Genomic DNA, 17,012 nt, shown 5'->3' on the forward strand with positions numbered 1-17,012 from the left:
GCTGCCGGTGACATCATGTAGCATGGGCCAACTTGACTATGTTGTGTATTGATTATATTCTTGTGGTATCCTCATTTTGTAGTAGGCTATCCTAGGCTGGAATTGGTCTACCACCATATCAAATCATGCGTGATTTGGACAGAAGTGAATAATGTTCAAGTCGGCAGAGATAGGGGGTCTCTGGAGGCTTCCTGGTTATTTATATTGGGATCCTAACTACAAAGAATATATTATTTTAAAAAATGGAGGCTAATGTTGCTTCTGTTACTGACCCCCTTTCGCTTTGGGAAACTGCAAAGGCTGTTCTTCATGGTGATATTATTGCTTATGTGGTTAGACAATGGAAAGAACATGCTAAGGAAGTGTTGTATTTAAATGCCCAAATTGATAGATGTAAACAGGCCTGGATCAAATCCAAACTATTGAGTGATAGAGACTCATTGCTAGTTGCCAGAGTGGCATTGAATGTAAAATTGCATGAGAAAATGAGATCTCATCAACAGAACTATAAATATAAATTTTATAAATACAGTAATTGCCCAGGTAAACTGCTAGCTCGTTTTGTACATCCCTGGCAGGGTCCGCAATTTTGTAATGATATATTGCACTAAAATGAGATGATAACCGATAGAGACCATCTGACTTTCTTGTTTGATCATGATTTTCAATAGTTTTATCAGGGGCAAACTACTTCTTTGCAGGAGACAGAATCTTATTTAGCAAGTCTTACTTTGCCCCAAATTCTATCAGATGTTCGGCAGACTCTTCATGCTAATCTAATCTAATCTAATCCTTAGGTTTGTATATCGCATCATCTCCACGTTCGTAGAGCTCGACGCGGTTTACAGTAGGAGAAATAGGAAGGAACTACAACAGAGGGTTAGAGGTAGAAGTGTGAAGAAAATTTAGAAGACTTGGGATGCCAAGATATAAGAGTTTCCTTGATTCCTAAGTTGGAGGGAGATTTACAGCCTTAGAAATTAGAGATATTATAAAACGGTCTCCGCTTGCAAAAGCTCCAGGTCCTGATGGGGTTACTGTGGAATTTTACAGGGTGTTACAAGTTCATATTTCTTTACCTTTTAGAGGCTTATTTTACCAAGTGATTTTGAGAGGGGAGTTTCTGCTTCATGCCAATCATTCTTTGGTACCTAAACCTGGTAAGAACTCTAAATCTTTGGAATCGTATTATCAAATGAAAGAGACTCGACTCATGCGCATTTACATTATGTAGGTATTTAAATGTCTTTATCATATCTCCCCTCTCCCACCTTCCCTCCAAAGTATAAAGATTGAGATCTTTAAGTCTGTCCCCATACGCCTTATGATGAAGACCACATACCATTTTAGTAGCCTTCCTCTGGACTGATTCTAGCCTTTTTAGCTTTTTTCAGGTGCAGCCTCCAGAATTGTACACAATATTCTAAATGAGATCTCACCAAAGTCTTATACAGGGGCATCAATACCTCCTTTTTCCTACTAGCCTTACCTCTCCCTATGCAACCTAGCATCCTTCTAGCTTTCACCATCACCTTTTCAACCAGTTTGGCCACCTTAAGATCTTCACATATAATCACACCCAAATCCCACTCTTCTGTCATGCACATAAGTTCTTCACCCCCTAAACTGTACCGTTCCCTTGGGTTTTTACAGCCCAAATGCATGATCTTCCATTTCGTAGCATTAAATTCAGACCATTCTTCATGCTTTGCCAGGTCTTTCTTCATGTTATTCACACTTTTTTATTTTATTAGGATTTTATATACCACCTATCAAGGTTATCTAAGTGGTTTACAATCAGGTACTCAAGCATTTTCCCTATCTGTCCCGGTGGGCTTACAATCTATCTAACGTACCTGGGGCTATGGAGGATTAAGTGACTTTCCCAGGGTCACAAGGAGCAGCGCGGGGTTTGAACCCGCAACCCCAGGGTGCTGAGGCTGTAGCTCCAACCACTGCGCCACAACCCTTCAGCAATATCGTTTATAAAAATGTTAAAAAGAACAGGTCCAAGAACAGAACCTTGAGGCACACCACTGGTAATATCCCTTTCCTCAGAGTGATTTCCAGTTATCAAAACTCTGTCACCTTCCACTTAAAAAGTTCCTGATCCAGCCCGTCACTCCCATCCCGAGGGCACTCAGTTTATTAGACGTCTGTGTGGAACACTGTCAAAGGCTATGCTAAAATCTAAATAGCGCACATCATCTATCCAATTATCTGGTCACCCAGTCAAAGAAAATTGATCAGATTTGAGAATCCATGTTGCTTCCTGTCCAGTAATCCACAAGATTCCAGAAAGTTGACCATTCTCTGTTTTAAAAGCATTTCAATTAATTTGCTTACCACAGAAGTCAGACTTACCGGCATGTAATTCCCTACTTCTTCCTTACTTCCACTTTTGTGGAGAGGGACCACATCCGCCCTTCTCCAGTACCACTCCTGACCCTAGAGACTCGTTGAAAAGGTTAGTCAGTGGAGCTACCAGAACTTTCCTAAGTTTCTTCAGCACCCTAGGATGTACACATTCCAGCCCCATCGCTTTGTCTACCTTTATTTTAGCTAGCTCCTCATGAACACAACCCTCTGAAAATTGATCAGGATCTATTACTCCTCCATCCCTATTCACGTTTGTCTTCTGCGGTCCCGCTCCTAGCACTTCAGGAAGGGAGGTCAGGAAGGAAGGGAGAGAGAGGTGTTGGACATGGGGATAGATGAGAAGGAGAGAGAGACACATACACAGGAGGTAGGAGGGGAGAAAGAGGGAGATGTTGGATCCAGGAGCAGAATGAAGTGATGGAGAGATGCTTGGAAATGGGAGTGCAGCAGGAAAGAGATAGGGAGATGTCAGGCTATGAGGGTAGGGAGGAGATGCAGGGCTATAAGTGTGCAGGAAGGAAGATGCTGAGAATGGTAGAACCCTGAGAGAGAGGAGAGGGTGGCAAGGAAAGGATAAGAGGATAGATATGACAGAGAATAGAAATATGGTAATGGAGGTACACTGAAGATAAAAGGGAATGGAGGGCTGAGGAAGGAATGAGATGGGGAATGGGAGAGAAGATGGAAATTTGATAAGTAGCTAAAAACTGAAAATAGGAGAAGGGTAAGAAAGAGGCTAAAAAGGAATGAGGCAAGTGTAGTGAGGGAATAAGCAGGAAAGTGTAGAAACATAGAGTATGACAGCAGAAGAGGGCCGGCGGCCCAACAAGTCTGCCCACTCAAGAACCCTCCCTCCCTGGTGTACTCCTCTGTCATGCATAACCTTGCAGCGCTCCCACCTGTTTGTCCCATCGACTTTTGAAGTCAGCTAAGGGCCGCCACTGGAGCAGATTGCTGGGCACGACAGATCAGTGGTCTGACCCAGCAGCGGCAATTCTAATGTTCTTATGTAATCCATTAATATTAAAATGCATTAATGTAAACTGCATTATGTACTGTGATATATACAGTATACTAATCCATCATCAATACAAAAAATCCATTCAAACTGTATGCTGTTCATCGGTCATGTTCCCTCCATAACAGAGAAGCCTCCTCATCACCATTTGTTTTAAGATTTCTCAGCCCTATAATATTAGGATGAAGGGTTTTGCAAGTCATACCCATCTCTGTCAGCTGCCTCCTCCATCTCCAGAACAGCTTACTCTATGCAAAGCAGGGGGGGGGGGGGACCCTAAATGGGAAGAAGTGAGGATGATGACTTTTTATGCATCTAGCATTAAATGACTGAACGGTCCAGGCTGACCTTAGTAAAAATGTGCAGGATCTTCCTCTTGCTTAACTGTCAGTGATGAAACTCAGACGTTACAATAGGAATTCTGCAGCTACAGAGATGGATTCTGGCTGGAGATTTCCTGGAAAGATGAGCAAGAGAGGAACAGACTTGGCAGATATAATCCTTCCTCTCCCCCTCTGCAGGAAGGGACCTGGGTCTCCCAGGGATTTCCAGTTGCAGGACCCAGAACGCTTCTGATTCTCTTCTGAATCTTGAGACAGCAGAGTTGATTCCACCCAAGAACGATCTGCTACCTGTAGCTGCTATTTCTACAGCTCCACCTTAAGGAGGCGGGATATTCCAGGATGACCTCACTGGAGGGGTGGGGTGAAGAGCTCTGCACAGACTCAGTTGCTTCCTCTACTTCCGCAGAGCTGCAAAGAACAGACAAGATTCAGAAGAGAATCAGAAACTTTCTGTGTCCTGCAACTGGAAATCCCTGGGAGACCCAGTTCCCTTCCTGCAGAGGGGGAGACTCAGGGATCAGCCCAATCTGCTCATCTTTCCAGGAAGAGGGAAATCTCCAGCCTGAATCCATCCCAACAGCTGCAGAATCCAGAGGGAAACAGGAGGGAAATGTCTGCCCTGGGTTGTGATCAGGTAATTCAAAGAAAGTATTTAGTCTAATAAAAAGGTGTTGTCTTATTTTCTTTGCTTTGATTTCTATGTCTATTGCCTTGTATCAAGTAAGAAATTCTTCTCTCTACTCTTGTAAAAGGAAAACCTTTCCCTGTGCATCTCTTCCAGCCTTCCCTTCTCTTTTCTTGTTCATCTGTTTTGGAGGGAAGACTAACCTGTTGGAGGTAGATTGCAGTAGTTTATGAGACAGGAAGAGGGAAGGAGAGCTGCATGGTCCCTTTAATAGATGGTAGGCTCAGGACTGGGGTCCACTAGAGTGCATTTATAAGCTGAGAATGTGGGATTTCCCTGCTGCATTACTGCTTGTAAAGATCTACCATATATGGAGGTAAATTCATACCCCAAGGGATGTGAGATTGGGAACATGAATCTCCACAACCTAGGCAAAGAATATTAGCCGTTTCTATTTATGTGTTAAAGGTGATTAGAACAATGTGAACTGGATAACAACAGTTATGGACTGGAGTTCCTGCCTGTTAGTACAGGTCGATGAAACCTGACATGCACTGTTACTGAACAGCTTGCAAAAAGGCAACTTCTAAAGACTTCAGGCAAGGCTTGGAACTCTCTGAATGGTGGATTCACATCAATATATGATCTGATCTAATTTTCCATTTGTGTGTCGCTCATACCTATTCAGGCTCAAGGCGATTACAGAGAGGATTAACTGGGCAGGGGAGAAACTTAGAGGGGGGGTCTTGTTTTGAGGGGAAGGAAAAGAAGGGAGCGGGAAAGACTCAGTTAGCAGGTTGGAGTTATCTGATGTGTCAGAATAAGATGAGGTTAAATTCATTTTAAAGAGGGACGTGTTGGTTTCAGCGGTTGGATAAGGTTTTCAGCTTCTTCCGGAATGACGTGTGATTAGTGTCTATTCTGATCATTTCTGGTATGTCGTTCCAAGCTTTTATGCCCATGAAGGTAAACATGGAGCAGAACATGTGCCAATAGTGAAGATTTTTTGTAGAAGGCAGACTTAGTTGCAGTCTGTCTATGATTCTAGAAGTAGACCAGACTATACCGAATAGTTGGGTAAGGGGGTTGGCTGAATTTCCGTGGATTATGTGATGTAAGATGCAGGATATTTTGAAGATCCACGATGAGATGGGTAGCCAGTGCTGTTGTTTGAAGAAGGCTGAGATCATATTTCTTTAGGCTGAAGATTAGTCTAACCGCTATGTTCTGTATGAGCTGAAGTTTGTGAATTAGAGTAGTATTAATTCCCATGTAGGCCGAGTTGCAGTAGTCCAGCTGAGGTAGTATCGTCAACTGGACGATCTGCGCAAAATGATGTTGATGAAAGTATAGCTTAACGAGTTTTAGTTGGCGCATGGAGAAGATAGTCTTTTTCCTGAGGCTAAAGACATGGGATTCCATTGTGAGTGTGTCATCCAGGATGCAGTCAAGCACTTTAGAGGATTTCTCCATTGCAAGGGTGGTACCGGATTGAAGATTAATGCTCGTCTGAGAGTGTTTTGCTGAGCTACGTGGAAGCAGATGGCTTTGGTTTTGGTGGCATTTAATTTAAGTTTGCCTAGGTGTGAATTCTTGCTATGTTGTTTGAGATTTTCTCTTCAGCATTAGGTTGTTTGTTATGGGTATGAGAAGAAGAATGTCGTCTGCATAGGATAGTAAGGTTTCGTCTTCTAGCTTAATGTTTCCAAGTGAGCTCATGAATTAGTTAAACAGGATGGGGAATAGTGGGGAGCCATGTGGGACTCCACAGAATGCATTCCAGGGGTTGGAGAACACCCCTCCCTTTTTGTTTCCCCCCAATAAAATCTTTATTGGAACAAGCAGTACAGCCAAAAATATCTCTCTATTTTGTGGAAAGTCTGAGAACCAGTTCATCACTGCCCCTGTTATTCCGATTTCAGATAATTTGGATAGGGGCAGATGGTGGTCCACCGAGTCAAAGGCAGCAGAGATATCAAACTGGAGTAGTATCGCTTGATTGCTTAGAAATTGTTTGATTTTGGCGATTAGGGTGATTATAAGAAGTTCAGTGCTATGGTGTTTTCTGAATCTGTACTGGGATGGGTGAAGGCATGAGTGTAACCTTATGTGAGGCTAGTTGTTTGCTTACATGGGCTTCAAGAATTTTTGTTAGGATAGGGATGCCAGCAATGGGCGTGTAGTTGATGAGTGACATCATCATCAATTTCTTAAGCTCCTGCCTTGAGCGAGAGAATGTCTTTTGGGCTATCTTCACCAGTAGATCAGATTCCTATCAGCACAGGGGATCTCACAATCAGGAGATATTAAAACAACATGCCATCTTTAATATACTTAATATGTAAATAGTTTGTTGTTTTGTTCTGTAACCTGCTGTTCAAGAAGAGCCTCTCTCTGGTAATAGAGAGATGGAATAAAGTTGAAGTTTTATTTCCTAAAACCATCTGTATGGTCTGGCATTATTGAGAAGAATACAGCAAATGTCTGGTCCTGGCTCACGGCCCACCTAAAGGAGTAAATTGTGAGGATCCCTACCCTACAGCTGGGTACAACAAGGGGACCATCCTTAACACTAAAATATAAACCCACCCAAATATAAACTGAGATAAACTTTTGTTTTGTCATTTCCATTATTTCTCAAGCATTACATCTTGCACAGAAAGAAAAAGTCACACTACTTTTAAAGAAATATAAACCAAAGTAATCTTTTAACCCAAAAAGGGGGAAAAAGTGTTGAATTGAATATAAACCCAACTCATGCCAGTCTTGCAAGGTTACTGTGGGAGTGAGTGACCTGGTGGTTAGAGCTGCTGCCTCGGCACCCTGAGGTTGTGAGTTCAATCCTAGCCTGCTCCTTGTGACTCTGGGCAAGTCACTTAATCCCTACATTGCCCCAGGTACCACAGTTAAGATTGTGAGCCTGCAGGGACAGATAGGGAAAATGCCTATGACTTCCTCATTACTATTCAATGTATTGTGAACTACTTTGGGTGAATCTCTTCATGAAAAGGCAGTAAATAAACATAGTATCCACTGTGGGAACTCGCGTCGGCCATTTTGAATAGTGGGACTGCATGGGGCAGGAGCATAGGTGGATCACTCTTGCTCTGGACTTACCACTGGTCCAGCAGTGGTAAGGTGGGCTCGGGGAGAGGCTTGCAATGGGTCTGAGAGGGAGAACACTTAAATATAAACTGAGACCCCAATTTTTGGGTCATTTCTTTGGCCCAAAAATCTAAGTTTATGTTTAAGTATATGCAGTATTCATCCTTCCTTTCTCTGCCATCTCTATCCTTTCTAAACAGATTACTGACTGTTAGTAGCAACAACACAGACAGACAGAATGACCCCAGGACTCTTCTCCACTTTCCTACCTTCAGATATCAACCTACTTGCTTCTCTCTTTTCCATCTCTTCAGCTTTTGCTGAAGTTCCTTTGGCCGAAACCAACTACCTTCTTCCATCTACTAAATCAGCCAACATGAGAGATTTCCAGACTTTGACTAAGGAACAGGAAATCTGCACCAGAGATCTGATCTTACTGACAGAAGTCATATAACAAAGTCTACTGCAGAAACATGATAAGGAAACTGGCTGACTGTGTCCGTGTCTTGCTTTCCAGACATCCGTCACATTCAAGGATGTTGCTGCTTATTTCTTGGAAATGGAGTGGGACATTCTGGGAGAATGGCAGAAAGAGTTGTACAAGAAGGTCATCAAGGAGATTCAAGACATCCTCATCTCACGAGGTAAATACACCTTCTCTATCTTCTATCATAGGTACGTTATGGAACAGGTGCTGTTAATTTCTGAACCCTGGAGAAATCTCAGGTATTGGGTACCATCATCATCTGAAATTTAGAACCTGGCTTCTGATGCCATCCCATATCCAATAGGAGCCAATGTAAGAAGCCTCTAGTTTAAGGTCTTTCACTTTCAGGTGGAGTCTGTCTTCCTTTTCTATACTACAAAAATTTGGTACAGAAGTCCAGGGGGGAAGGATTTACTTGTCAGATTTCTTGCTTAGAACTGCAACATCAGTGCAAGGCCATGACATGTCAGCTGCAGACAAGTCACCTGTACTGTGCAAAGTGTAACCCCCGTCAGATGATAGTGACTGCAGTGTCTCTACCTAGGAGGGCCATGAAGAAAAATATCTGTACTAGCAAATGCCTAAGATTTTTTTCTTAATCAACTGGCAGTCTGTAACTGTCTTTTTTCTCTAAGCTTTAAGCTATGTCAGGTACATACCCAAATCTCAATATATACACATACTAGAAGCTAAATTAATTTTGGTCAGTGCAAAATTGGCCTAAAATTCTTTTTCTTTTTGGTTTTGGTAGAAACTGACCGTGTGTTATTTGGTGGAAGCTAAAAATTTGTGCTTCATCCTGTTTGTCTCCCTTTCCTCTGAACACGAGTTGCCTTTCCTCCCTTCCCACTTGTAGGTGCCCCAATTGGGCCTATTTTACAATCCTGGCAGTTTGTGGGGTGTAGTGGGGGCAAGAGCAATCCTCAGTTGCTCTTCCACCTGCTGGCTCTGCTCTCAAAATTGCCACAGAGACACATGGAAATAGATGGGATTCTACAAATATAATGTAAAAATCATTTTCCTATTTCTTATTAACAGGTTATTTAATCGTTAATCCTGATGTTATATTCAGGATTAAAAAAGAAGATGAGAAATATTTTCCACAACACTGTGAATTGGAGGAAAAAGGAAACCCGAATGAGTCCACCAAGAGTAAGCAGCTACGTTGGATTTAAAGGGTTTTGCATTTTCAAAGCACGATTGACATTAAACATTTAGGGGCTCTTTACGTAAGCTTAGAAGGAGCTAATGGAAGTGGTGGATGCTAAATCCTTAGAAGCTCATATTATACGTATGGGCTTCTTAGTATTTAGCATGCGCTAATACCACTAGCATGCACCAAGCTTTAGTAAAAGCTTGGAGACTTATAATAATAAATTAGGAAATAGAGTTTCAGATTCTTGGTGAATCCGAGATGTGTTTTCTTTTAACAGTGTTTCCAATTGTAACATCTGTTTTCTCGCTGAGCATTAAACAAGAGGAGGATCTCCCCTTCATAGATCCTCATGAATCAGAGGCATCTGAACAGACTCACCTTTCTGTATCGAGTAAGTATCAAATTCCTCCTGCACAGCTTTACTAAGGTCAGCTGAGACCATTGAGGTACTTGGTGGTACCATCATCCTCTATTCTCCTTCCATGGCATCTTATTTAAAACTTACTATACCACTGTCTGTTCCCCTATTTTGATGAAGTAAAGTTCCCACAAAGGCAGAAGAGGTGCCTGATGGAGGTGGTGTCCTGTGGGTGGGATCAGGTCTATAAGACCCTTAACCTAGAGTGTAAAGGGGTTGAGAAAGGGTTGATGTTGGAGGGGGAACCTTACTGATAAATGTGGTGCATTTTGACTTAGGCATGGAGAGTTTTATTGAAGGTGGATCAGTGCAAATCACAGTACACAATGCAGTTTACAATAATGCTTTAGATTATTTGATTTATTTGGATTTATTATCCACCTTTTTGAAGAGATTCATCCAAGGCTGTGTACAGGAGGTACAGTTTAACATAACACAATTTGGTTAACAGCATAACAATAGTAAAATGACCGAATATAAGCACAAATACAATCAATGAGGTAAACTTGGAAACGGAGAATGAAACCTAGTAATAAGAGTAACATGAAATAGGATCTGAAATACACACATTTGACAGTGATGTAGAACAATCACATAACAAATATATGATAAATGTCTGTACGAAACAAACTGTCCCATAAGAGACAGCAGGGAAGAACGTTCTAATTAATTGACTGATATGCAGGAACTTGTGTGCATTTTGGCCCTGATTTTATAAACTCCGCCTACTTTTAATTGATCTATAGTCTTAATCAGTGCTAATACTGGCACTCAACACCTCACAATCGACCTTAATTGGACTTAAAGCACAGTAACTTACCGTAACAGGTGTTATCTAGGGACAGCAGGCAGCTATTCTTAACATATGGGTGACGTCATCCGGCTGCGGAAAGCAGTAGTCTAGTCTAGAGAGTACATAGGCATATAGCAGTTAGGCTAAGTCTGTTTCTGGGAGGTAGGGTTTGAACCTTTGCAGTTGGCGTAGGTAGTAAAAAGTTGTGGAAAATACCTGCGAGACGTGGGTGGAGAGGGACAGGAGCCATCCAGTATAATTCCAAGACTTCGTACCTGGTCTTTTGCTGTTAAGGGGGTGGATTCCCAGGATAGTGTTGGATGGGTGAAAGTAGTGTTCTTTTTCCTGGTTCAGAGTAGTTCAGTCTTTGAGGCATTCAGCTGGAGTTATTGGCTGTCATCCAGTTTTTCATATCAGAGAGGCAGTGTAGGAGGTTAGTGAGGTAAGAGGAGCCCTAAGTTTCATTTGAACAGAGGTAGCCCATATTTGAAGTCTGGAAATACGAGAGTTTATATTTAGTTCAAAGTTGCTCAGTTTTGGATCTACTTCTTATAGAATAAAAATATCGTCCGCATATGTAAAGATTGTTTCAGAAGCGGCTAAATTGAGGTTCTTTAATGTACTCATATAAATGTTAAAATAGTAAAGGAGATAACGGGGAGCCCTGTGGAACTTCACAGACAAGACTTCCGTGGTACAGATGTTTTACCATCAATATATACCTCATACGTGCGTAATGTTAGAAAACCTGTAAACCATCTATCTCAGTTCTTTCAGATCCAAGCCTATCTTAGAAAGTAAGCAGATTAGTATATCATGATGTGAACTACATCGAAAGCTGCTGAAAGATCAAACTGTAGCGAGATAGAATATCTATTGTGAGACAGTAGACTATGAATCTTAGAGCTTAGTGACAATAATTATGTGCTGAAATTAGTTAAAAAACCCTGTTGGAATGGGAGAAGAATAGAGAATTGATCCGAATAACTGGAAAGTTGTAAAGAAAGAGCCTCAATCATCTTAGTTAATAAGGGGATATTAGCGATTAGACAGATATCAGAACCCTTCAATAACAGGTTTAAAGCAATATGTCCCATACTGCTTGAGAAGTAACCATTATCTAATAGGTGATTTATCAATGATGTTAACCAGGAGATTGCTTGAGGGGAGATACTCCTAAAAATATAAGAAGGAAAAGGTCCAAAGCACATCTACATTGCCCAATTTAAAACAGTTTCTGAATCTGATCATCGGTTACAATTGCAAAGGTACACCAAGATCTATCTACCGGGATATTCTCTGACTTATCTTCCTCAAAAAATATATCATCATATTTTGCAGTGACAAATGTAGCCCTTATCGTCAGGATTTTGTCATTAAAAAATTTCACTAGCTCACCTGCATTTGGTCTGATAGTTTTGTCGATTGTTTTCACTCACATCAGTGAGTGATCTCCACAGTTTAAATAGAGCTTTACTTTGATCTTTTGAACCACCTGTTTTATTCCCGTAATAATTTTTCTGGGCTTTCATAAGTTCCTGGTTGTATTCAGTAATTTTATTTCTCCATTCAAGCTTGTCCACTTCTAAGTTACTTTTTTCCCCATTTACGCTCAAGCTTTCTACAGCCTCGTTTGAGATCACGGTGGTCCTGTTGAGGCAGCTCTCAGGTGGACCGGATCTGCCCCGAAGAACTTAATTGGGGATTCTGGCATCCTTGGCGATGTCAGGAGGTGATGAAAGGAATGGTTACCTCTCAGTTCAGTTGACACTGAAAGATTGACTGCATTTTTTGTCTATGCTTGATCTTCTGCTGCTCCAGGGTCCGCAGCGTCTTGAATATCCTGGACGTTTCAACTGGCTTCAGATAAGAGCCTGTTCAAGAGGTGATGTTGTGCCATTTTCACTATGGAAAACACCTCAAAACAAATGAATCCAAACTGTTTTAGATTATTTTATCAGTGTTAGTGCCGGTTGTGCTTAGTTTGTGGCTTGTATAGTATTCCACCTTGTTATAAGGTTCCAAGAAAAATCAGACAAAGGACCCTGCATGGATAACCAGTGAAGTAAAGAAAGTGATAGGAGACAAGAAAAAATCATTTCGGAAGTGGAAAAAGGACAAAACTGAAGGAAACTGGAGAGAGCACAGGAAGCAACAAAAAGAATGTCACCGAGTAGTCAGGAAAGCCAAGAAAGAGTATGAGGAGAGACTAGCCAAGGAAGCAAAAAATTTCAAACCATTTTTCCGATATGTGAAAGGGAAACAGCCAGCGAGGGAGGAGGTGGGGCCCCTGGACGAGGGTGACCGGAAGGGAGTGGTGAAAGAGGAAAAAGAGGTGGCTGGTAGGCTAAACAAGTTCTTCTCGTCGGTCTTTACAATAGAGGACACATCCAGTGTGCCAGAACCGGAAAAAATCTTCAGGGGAGATCAGGAGGGGAAACTATCATGCATGGAGGTAAGCCTCGAAGACGTTCTCAGGCAGATAGATAGATTAAGAACGGACAAAGCTCCGGGCCCAGACGGGATCCACCCGAGAATACTAAAAGAGCTTAGAGACGAAACAGCAGAATTACTGCAGCATATTTGCAACCTGTCCTTGAGAACAGGGGTAATCCCGGAGGACTGGAGGATAGCGAATGTTACACCGATCTTCAAAAAAGGATCGAGAGGCGACCCGGGAAACTACAGACCGGTGAGTTTAACCTCTGTTCCGGGGAAGATGGTCGAATCAATGATCAGGGAAGGTATCAACGAGCATATAGAAAAAAATAATCTGATGAGATCGAGTCAGCATGGTTTCTGTAAAGGCCGATCATGCCAGACAAATCTACTGCATTTCTTTGAGGGGATAAGTAAGCAATTGGACCAAGGTGACCCAGTAGACATTATATATCTGGATTTCCAAAAAGCCTTTGACAAGGTGCCCCATGAACGCTTACTGAAGAAGCTGTGGAGTCACGGGGTGGAAGGAAACGTGTACAGATGGATCAAAAATTGGCTGGCGGACAGGAAACAGAGGGTAGGAGTAAAGGGGCACTACTCTGACTGGATAGGGGTCACAAGTGGTGTTCCGCAAGGGTCAGTGCTGGGACCATTGCTGTTCAATATATTTATTAATGATCTAGAAACGGGGACAAAGTGCGAAGTTATCAAATTCGCGGATGACACAAAACTCTCCAGCAGGGCCGGAACTGTTGAAGAATGCAAGGAACTGCAGAGCGACCTGAACAAACTGAGTGAGTGGGCAAAAAAATGGCAGATGAGCTTCAATGTGGAGAAATGTAAGGTCTTGCACATAGGGAAGGGGAACTACATGTACAGCTAAACGATGGGAGGGAGGGTACTCGGGGAAGGAAGCCAAGAAAAAGATCTGGGGGTATTGGTGGATAACACAATGAAGCAGGCGGCGCAATGTGCAGCGGCCTCAAAAAAAGCGAACAGAATGCTGGGCATTATCAAAAAAGGTATCACTACCAGAACAAAAGAAGTTATCCTGCCACTGTATCGAGCAATGGTGCGCCCACATCTGGAATACTGCGTCCAATACTGGTCACCATACCTCAAGAAGGACATGGCAATACTCGAGAGGGTCCAGAGGAGGGCAACGAGGATGATAAAGGGTATGGAGAACCTTTCATATGCCGAACGGTTGGACAGGCTGGGGCTCTTTACCCTGGAGAAGCGGAGACTGAGAGGGGACATGATAGAAACCTATAAAATCATGAAAGGCATAGAGAAGGTGGATAGGGACAGATTTTTTAGACTAGCAGGGACAACTAAAACAAGAGGTCATTCAGAAAAACTGAGAGGAGACAGATTCATAACAAATGCAAGGAGGTTCTTCTTCACTCAGAGGGTGGTGGACACCTGGAACGCGCTTCCCGGAGAGGTGAGAGGACAGAGTACAATTCTGGGGTTCAAAAAGGGACTGGATGACTTCCTGGAAGCGAAAGGGATAACAGGGTACAGATAGAGATTTACCTTACAGGACATTGAGTGAACAGGGTATGGGTATTTTAAGTTAGGTAGGGAACACTTTCAGGTCATGGACCTGGGGGGCCGCCGCGGGAGCGGACTGCCGGGCACGATGGACCCCTGGTCTGACCCGGCAGAGGCAACGCTTATGTTCTTATGTTCTTATGTTATAATTTTTCATTTTACTTTGTTGGTTTGTTTTGAAGTCAGAGTAGACTGGAGGGAGCTCCCCATTCCCCTCCTTATTCTTTCCTGTCCTTTTTCTACTGCTTTGGTATGAACTGAGCAAGCAAGCACAGAGCAGGTCAGAGGAGGTGGAGCTGAAAAATATAGATGATGCCTTCTACATCAACTCGCAAATAGGGATACACAAGCCACTGGTCCAGACTCATATGCCCTTCTACTAGAAAAATGATTATCAAGGTAATTACCTAATCTTCCCTTTTGTAGTTGTTGAGGAAAGAAGTAGTCCAACTTAGGTATTATAGTGATATTGGTATTGTTAGAATACATTTTTGATGATGATCGGTATAGCAGAACCCCTCTTTTTGGCTCTTCTGGTAGCAGTGCCTATGAAAACAGCATAATTCTAAGCAGTCATAAGCTCCATGATAACTGTTTTTTAAACATATTCTACTATCTTCTTCCTACAACAGATTCCCACAATGTCAAGCCTGACATTTTAATTCGTTTTGAGCAAGAGGGATTTGTGACTGAGCCTCTAGGATCTGAGGAAAGAGGAAATCTGACCATCACAGGCTCATGTGAGGAACTGGATCAACCAGGTGATGCAGCTTGAATTAAAGCTAGTACTGAGGTAACACAAACTTTCCTACAAGGAAGAAGAAAGACAGCTTTTCTGGACCAGGCACAGAGAGAAGGAGGTGCTTTAAACAGAGTCCCTGTTTCTGAGCTTAGTGGTGTGGATAATGTATTTGTTCTGTTTCCCATATTCCTACTTTTCTCCTTACATTATCTGATCTGCCTTTTGTTTGCATTTCTCTCCTTATCTTTCCCTTATTCTCCCTCACCATTTCCCCATATCTGTCTGGCTCTTTCCTGAATTTTCTTTCTACACCTACTGTCTCTCATCCTTTATCAGTTTATGTAATCGTTCTTGTATCTCTCTCTCTGCTGGTCCAGGATGTTAGACCTTCCTTCCACCTCCTCAGCAGCTTGTGGGTTTATTTATGTATTTATTAAATCCATTTTCTATCCCGTTCTCCCCAACGAGCTCAGACCGGGTTACAGGTTAACATACATAACATACAGTTAACTGGTTACAATTTGCCTTAGTTACAGTGCAAGATTTTTTATACAAGTTTTTATCCTAATGTGACATACTAAGGATCTAGTACCAATATATATTTCTTTGTAGGCAGGGAAGTTAGGTGAAGAGGTATGTTTTTATTGTTCAGGAATTCTACATGTATACTTACACCGAGGAGGGAGTGGAAAACATGAAAAAGGATCTGCAAAAGATAGAGGAATGGTCTAATATCTGGCAACTAAAATCCAGTGCAAAGAAGTGCAGAGTAATGCATTTGGGGATTAGAAATCAGAAGGAGCCATTTGTGCTGGAAGGTGAGAGGTTGATATGCAGTGATGGGGAGAGGGACCTTGGGGTCATAGTGTCTGAAAATCTAAAGGCGAAGAAACAGTGTGACAAGGCAGTGGCTGCTGCCAGAAGGATGCTGGGCTGTATAGAGAGAGGCGTAGTGAGCAGAAGGAAGAAGGTGTTGATGCCCCTGTACAGGCCGATGGTGAGGCCCCACTTGGAGTATTGTGTTCAGTTTTGGAGACCGTATCTGGTGAAGGACGTAAAAAGACTTGGGCCTAGATTCACTAAAAGGACCTACCGATCTGATCCGGGTCCGGGGGGCTGATTCACGATGCATCCTAATGCAAATGAGGATTCTCGGAATCACGCCCCCAACCAACTGCAGGGATCGCTGAATAGCGATCCCCATGCATGCACAGACCATCTGTAGATGGTCTGCGCGTGCTTACTGAGCAGTGACCTTTTATTTTTTCCTTTTCTTTTTCTTTGTAAGCCCATGGTGTTAACCCGCTTTAAACCCATGGGTTAAAACCACAGGCTCGCAGTGCGGGGAAATGCAGGAGAGTCGTGGCGGTGAGAGGAAGAGATTCAGGAGGAGCAGGGTGGCAGGAGAGATTCGGGGCAGAGAGCAGGGCGGCGAGAGGACAGTCGAGGCAGGAGAGAATCCAGGCAGAGATCAGGAGATGCAGTCGGAAAGCAGTGAGCGACGGTCCTCAGCCGTCGCTTCTTTTATTGATTGGCCAGCCCAGTCGATGTTCCAGATTTATTTAGTGAATTGCTGCCTGACTACATTTGAATGCCGTTCCCCCTCATTTGCATGCGCGGATCAGAGGATGATCGGGACACAGGTTAGTGAATCGGGTCGGAGGAAAATCAGGTCGCAAAGAGGTTTCTAAGTGGTCAGGACTTAATTGGTGGGCTTAGTGAATCTAGCCTTTGAAACAGTCCAAAGGAAGGCAACAAAAATGGTAGGAGGTTTATGCCAGAAGACATATGAGGAGAGACTGGAAGCCCTGAATATGTATACTAGAGGAAAGGAGGGATAGAGGAGATATGATTCAGATGTTCAAATACTTGAAAGGTATTAACGTAGAGCAAAATCTTTCCCAGAGAAAGGAAAATGGTAAAACCACACGGCATAATTTGAGGTT

General features: G+C 42.7%; 1 pseudogene; it reads left to right on the plus strand.

Annotated features, from left to right (window-relative positions):
- The first annotated feature begins 4,154 nt into the window (after nt 1–4,154).
- The window catches only part of LOC117367665, a 52,855-nt pseudogene continuing 39,997 nt past the window's right edge, over nt 4,155–17,012 (plus strand).

Source organism: Geotrypetes seraphini, chromosome 10 (genome assembly GCF_902459505.1).
Source record: "Geotrypetes seraphini chromosome 10, aGeoSer1.1, whole genome shotgun sequence".
Classification (NCBI taxonomy): domain Eukaryota; kingdom Metazoa; phylum Chordata; class Amphibia; order Gymnophiona; family Dermophiidae; genus Geotrypetes; species Geotrypetes seraphini.